This window comes from Trachurus japonicus, chromosome 4 (assembly GCF_045865225.1).
Source record: "Trachurus japonicus isolate A0001 chromosome 4, Traja_1.0".
NCBI lineage: Eukaryota > Metazoa > Chordata > Actinopteri > Carangiformes > Carangidae > Trachurus > Trachurus japonicus.
This window is the reverse complement of record NC_140910.1, coordinates 34,890,232-34,896,648: the sequence shown is the minus strand read 5'-3', so window position 1 is coordinate 34,896,648 and position 6,417 is coordinate 34,890,232.

The following is a 6,417-nucleotide window of genomic DNA, read 5'->3' as shown; positions in this document are numbered from 1 at the left end:
AGTCTTCCTGGGTCCTTTTCACAAGTTCAAAATAAAATAACAATACACAGATCCAGTTACAATAAAAAGAAAGGTTAAAAGGGAAAGAAAGAGAAAGTTCTCAAAATGATAACATGAAAGATTAACTCTTAAAGCAGAAGTAAGGTGAATGTTTGTGTTAATCTAAGTCTTAAATAGTTGTATCTTCCGACAGCAATCACTTCTATAGAGTGTTTGGTCTGAAACACGGGTCTGTCAGTCCCTCTGCTCTGCTCTGAGCCCAGGAGAAAACTTTCCTTGTATCCTACAGTTTTTATCCAATGAGGGGAGAGAACGGCATAAAGGGGCAGTCCTCTCTGTGTGTGCAGCCAAGGGATGCGCCTGAATGTGGTGACGTAGGGACGAGGACTGTTATGGTGCGTTCAAGGCAACCCGTAACTGGTGTTTTTCCGACCTGTGAAGTGGTACCAGTTCGATCTGGTACGAGTTCACGGGTCAGAAGTTACGAGTGGCCGTTATAGTGACTTTCACAGGTAAAACAGGTCGGAGAAACACGAGTGGGTTGCCTGGAACGCTACAAAGTCGTAAGTTGTGACTTGAAGCTGTAATTTACGGTTTCAAAAGCCTGCCTGGAACGCAGCATTAGCCAAAACCACCGGATCGCTAACTTCTGCTTTAAGTCTAAAAAGTGACTTTACATGTTTCTTAAATGCTTTTTTACTGGGAATAGTCCTAATGTTTAAATGAAGAGTATTCCATAACCAAATGCCTCTATATACAACAGTGCTTTTCATTGAATTAGTTCTTGGTGGTGGTAATGGAAGTAGACCTTGAGTTGAAGCTCTGGTGCTGTAGCGGTGAACATCAGCTTTATAACCAATCTGATTAAAAAGATCTGTAGGACACTTATTATGAATAATGTTTTGAATAAATAACAATAAACTGCTGGATAACCTATGAATCACCTTCAGCCGTCCGAGACAAGAATGCATCCGGTCAACACTCCATCTATAAGAACAATCTAGAGTGAGTCTAGCTGCCCTGTTCTGAGCTGTTTGTAGTGTTGTAAACTCAGACTTGGCTGCAGATCGAAGCCCAAATAACTGAACAATAATCCAGATGACACAACACCAATGTGTGTACTACCTGTCTGTCTGTGAATTGCTGGTGTTAAATACGTAGCACATTTCCTAACAGCAGCGATGCTTCTACACATCTTAGCGACAATTTGATTGATATGTTCAGACCACGAAAGTGTGTTACTAGGTGATGAGCGGGAAACTGTTAGTAATGTAAAAACAAATCAGCTTCAAATCACCCCCCCCCCCCCCCACACACACACACACACACACAGAGATACACACATGCAGATTCTCTCACCACAAATGACTCACCACAAGTTATGTGTATTTGACACACTTCCACTTCCCACACAGACACAGACACAGACACAAACTATATGCTATATCTTCAAAAACAAAAAGAACAAAAAGCACCAACATGCTGAGGTCATCAGACACATGTCAGTAAACACATCTCATACTCATCTCCAAAAATCTCACAGCAAAACACAACACACGTCTCTCAGAACATCTAGCAAAGAATCTCACAGAAAAAATGTGACAGAGAAAAAGATGTGACAGAGAACAGTTCAGCTGATGTTGGTAACAAGACGACAGCAGCACAGCAGGTTTGGATGGCGTAAACAATCGTGGCGGTGAAGAACCAATGATGCTTCTGTCACATTTCCTTGTCGTGAAATTGGGAACCATTTGGCGATTAATATATTTCACAGTTTCCTTTGCCTTTTATTTGTCACGTCCCCGGTGTGCAGGGGCCTGGAAGGTCAAAGGTCAAAGGTCACATGGTCACCTCACAAAGCTGTCTTCATATTGATGTGACTGTGGATTGACAGGATGTGAAACTGGGACTGGAAGGAAACGACCACACGGAGGTTTTTACTTGACTGGTCCTTCACTTTAATGTGTCCCCAGAAACTGATGGAGTTGTTGGCACTGGATTATTTAACTGGCGACTGTTAAGATTCAGAGTTCCCAAAATGAGGTGATAATCTAATTAGCCTATCACCTCATTTTGGGAACTCTGAATCTTCGCCCGGATGGAAGCATCTCAAACTCTGAGTTGAAGGGATGTGAAGCATCCTCAGATATCTGTCTGTATCTTCCTGATGACTGAGTTGACGTTGTTGCTTAGCGACCAGCTCTCCAGCAATATTTACTATAGAGGAAAGCTTCTTTTTTTTTGCTGCACCTTCAGGTTGCCATACCAAGCAGTGATATTAAACTAAATACTTTAGACACATTCTGGGTAAATTTGACTATTTGCACGATGAAAACCCCCATTTTTATTTACTCATTTATTAGTATAGTGTAACAACAACAACAACAACATTATAGGGAATCCCTGTTTTACGTCATGACTTCACTGACTGACGTAAAACTTGTGATGTTCAGGGACTTCCTGAGAGACCCCAGGTCACACACACACACACACACACACACACACACACACACACACACACACGCACACACACACCCACACAAACAGCCACAGAGTGAGAAAAAATAAAATAAAGGTCACACGAGATGCACACCAGGGAAAGTAAAACACAAACAGCCAAACAGCCAATCAGACACAAAGAAACTCCCCGGTTTGTATTTTTGCTGCAGCGGCCGTTACAAATTGACATATTTGCACATTTTGACTTGTGCACCTCCTTATTCATTTATCTGCAGGGTTTCTGCGGGTACCAGCAAATCTAATTTAATGCTATTTAATGCCATTTCAAACATTTGTAATGCCCGTGACTGCAAATACTATACATGTGCGTACATACACTTACCTATATACACATACACGCACCCCATCACTTGGTTCTGCATGTTTATCACACCAATAGAGGAGCACCGACTGCAATTTTCTGGCCGATCACCGATCACCGATTTTTAAAAAGCCTGACCTGCCGATTCCAATTTTTGCCGATAGCGATTAAAAAAAAAAAAAGTCAACAGTAGCCTGCCAACACCTAAAAATATTAATTTAGAGAATTCTCCATTTCTTCACCCACATTTAATTTTACTGTAGATTAACTGTATAATCCCCCTATTTTTTTGCTCTTTGTGCTCTATAGGGAATGATATCAAAATCTCACTGTATGAATCAATACATTTTTTATTGCCTTTTAATGCCATTTAAGGCCTTAATTTTAGCAAAATGTTTTTAATGACTTTTAATGCTTTTTAATGACCCGTGGAAACCCTGATCTGTGTCTGCATCAGGTAAATGATGAGAAGTAAACAGGTCAGTGAAGAGTGAAACCGTCATGTCGGCCGCTGCTGCAGCAGGAATCCATCAGGGTGGTAAAGTTTCCTGTTTTCATGTTGTTTGTCCTTTTTCAAATGTCATTCATCATGACATCAATCTCTGGTGTTTTGTTCCAGTTCACCTCAGAAAATAAAAGTACATTTCCACAACACGTCCTCCTGGTGTCCTCAAAGGGATAGTTCACCCAAAATTGTAATTGGCTTCTCTGAGTTACAGGGGGTCTCGGCGTAGCAGTGCATGTCCATATGACGGTTGCAAATGGATACCAACTGTCTTCGTAACAAAAAGACACACCAAAAAACATACAAATACAAATACTTCCATGCTGCTCGTATGTAATGTCCGTCTTGTATTGAAGCCCCGAAATGCGAAATTGTCCCAAAAAAAAATTAAATAAGTCTATATTTCAAGCTTGTTTTGTAGTGGAAGCTTCTCGAAGCTTTTTTGGTGTGTCTTTTTGTAACAAAGACAGTTGGTATCCATTTGCAACCGTCATATGGACATGCACTGCTACGCCGAGAAACCCTGTAACTCAGAGAAGCCACGGAGGACTCTGAAACTTCTCCCAGCCCTTAGTCCACATGAGGGGGAGGAGATGAGTACAATTTCAATTTTGGGTGAACTATCCCTTTAAGTCTAAATGGTTCGATATTATAAACAAATTAAAAATGAATTTGTTCATTTCACTCCCTGGTCTGTTTGTTTTCCATCCAACATAAACTAAACACCAGATACAGTGTCATATCAACATTTGTCCCCCCTTGGTTTAAAGCAGAAGTAAGTGGTTCGGTCGTTTTGGCTAATGCTGCGTTCCAGGCAGGCTTTTGAAATCGTAAATTACAGCTTCAAGTCACAACTTACGACTTTGTAGCGTTCCAGGCAACCCACTCGTGTTTCTCCGACCTGTTTTACCGGTGAAAGTCACTATAACGGCCACTCGTAACTTCTGACCCGTGAACTCGTACCAGATCGAACTGGTATGACTTCATGGTCGGAAAAATACGAGTTTCCTTGAACGCACCATAACAGTCCTCGTCCCTACGTCACCACATTCACGGCGTCCCTTGGCTGCACACACAGCCCTGCATGCCGTTCTCTCTCCTCATTGGATAAAGGTTGTAGGATACAAGGAAAGTTTTCTCCTGGGCTCAGAGCAGAGTGACTGACAGACCCGTGTTTCAGACCAAACACTCTATAGAAGTGATTGCTGTCGGAAGATACAACTATTTAAGACTTATATTAACACAAATATATCACTTACTTCTGCTTTAAAGTATAGTGAGGTTAGTAAAGCTGTGGCCGTGGCCGTGGAAGGCTTCGTTAGTGAGCAGCAGTAGGCTACCTTGTACCAAACTCTGAACGGGACAGTGCAAAGTGGCGTGTATGGGTGTGATGTGGAAAAGTCAAAGTCATTTTATGACTGAGTGAGGGTCAATAACAATCCTGTCCACATCCCAATTACAGGAAACATTTTCTAAGACAGCACAACAAATCATTTAGCTCATTGGCTCTGACACATTCATTAGGAACATAAAGGGCATTCTTTTCAGTGTCCATGTTGGTCAAACCTCGGATACAGTCCCACAGTTGTTTTGATATACGCTGGTTAAGGTCTTTTAGTGCAGCCCTGACTCCTGCCTTGTCTTTTAATTTGAAGGCTTGGTTCATTTTGACCCTCTTTTTCAAAAAGAGGGTCAAAATGAATCACACTTTGACGAGTGGTGAAATCTGTTGAAACAGTAAATTCCAGAGGGGATGACAGATAAAGACTCGTTAAGACACAGTCTGGTTTCTTCCACCACATCACTGAAGAGCCTGAGGTAAAACGACTGTGTATATAATTAATACTTTGTTCAGTTTCAATTAAACAGACAGAGACACTGAGTTCATCAGTTTATTTAGCAGAAAATATTTGAGCATAAAGAGCAAGCGACATAATCAGATGGCACTTGCTTTGCATAATAAACACATTATGGAATGATGTAGAAGGCACATTTATGGGATTAAAGCCACACATACATGTTTTAGGTATTAAAAATAACAATAATCACCAATGTTTGCAGTTCATGATTGAATTAAAAAGTTCATTAAAGCTGCATTAGTCAAAGTTCTGACATTAGCGACAGGTGTTACAGCCCAGGTGCATCCCTAACCATCAGGCCGTATTCAGAGCTTATCTTAGCAAGAATATTTGTCTTATTTCTAGTCAAAATGTCATTTCTAGTCAAAACAAATCTCATTATACTTAAAATAAGACGCATCATATTAAAAGTAGCTTGTTTTTAGACACTTTTTACTTCTTTCAAGCAGATTTTCACTTGGACTAAGTAGAAAAATCTGATAGTGGAGCAAGTTTTTCTTCCTTATTACGAGCACAAAAAAACTTACTTTCACTGGCAGATTTTTCTATTTATTGTGAATTTAAGTGAAAATGATCTAAAAGCAAGTTCATTTTTAAGGTAATTAGTCTTATTTTAAGTGGAAAGAGATTAGTTTTGACTAGAAATGAGACATTTGGACAAGAAATAAGACAAATATTCTTGGAAAGATGTTGAGTTTTTACAGTGTACTATGAGTATTAGTCAGGGTCTTACGCAGAATAAATCAGTCATACAAAGATTAGACTACTGGGGTTTTTATGGGCCCCACTGGGCGCTGGGCCCCTAGAGTTATCATCACCTTTCTCCCCTATACAACGGCCCTGAATGCAAGTAGACCTTGAGTTGAAGCTCTGGTTCTGTAGCGGTGAACATCAGCATTAGAACCAATCTGATTAAAAAGATATGTAGGACACTTATTATGAATAATGTTTCGAATAAATAACAATAAACTGCTGGATAACCTATGAATCACCTTCAGCCGTCCGAGACAAGAATGCATCCGGTCCACACTCCATCTATAAGAACAATCTAGAGTGAGTCTAGCTGCCCTGTTCTGAGCTGTTTGTAGTGTTGTAAACTCAGACTTGGCTGCAGATAGAAGCCCAAATAACTGAACAATAATCCAGATGACACAACACCAATGTTTGTACTACCTGTCTGTCTGTGAATTGCAGGTGTTAAATAGGCAGCACATTTCCTAACAGCAGCGATG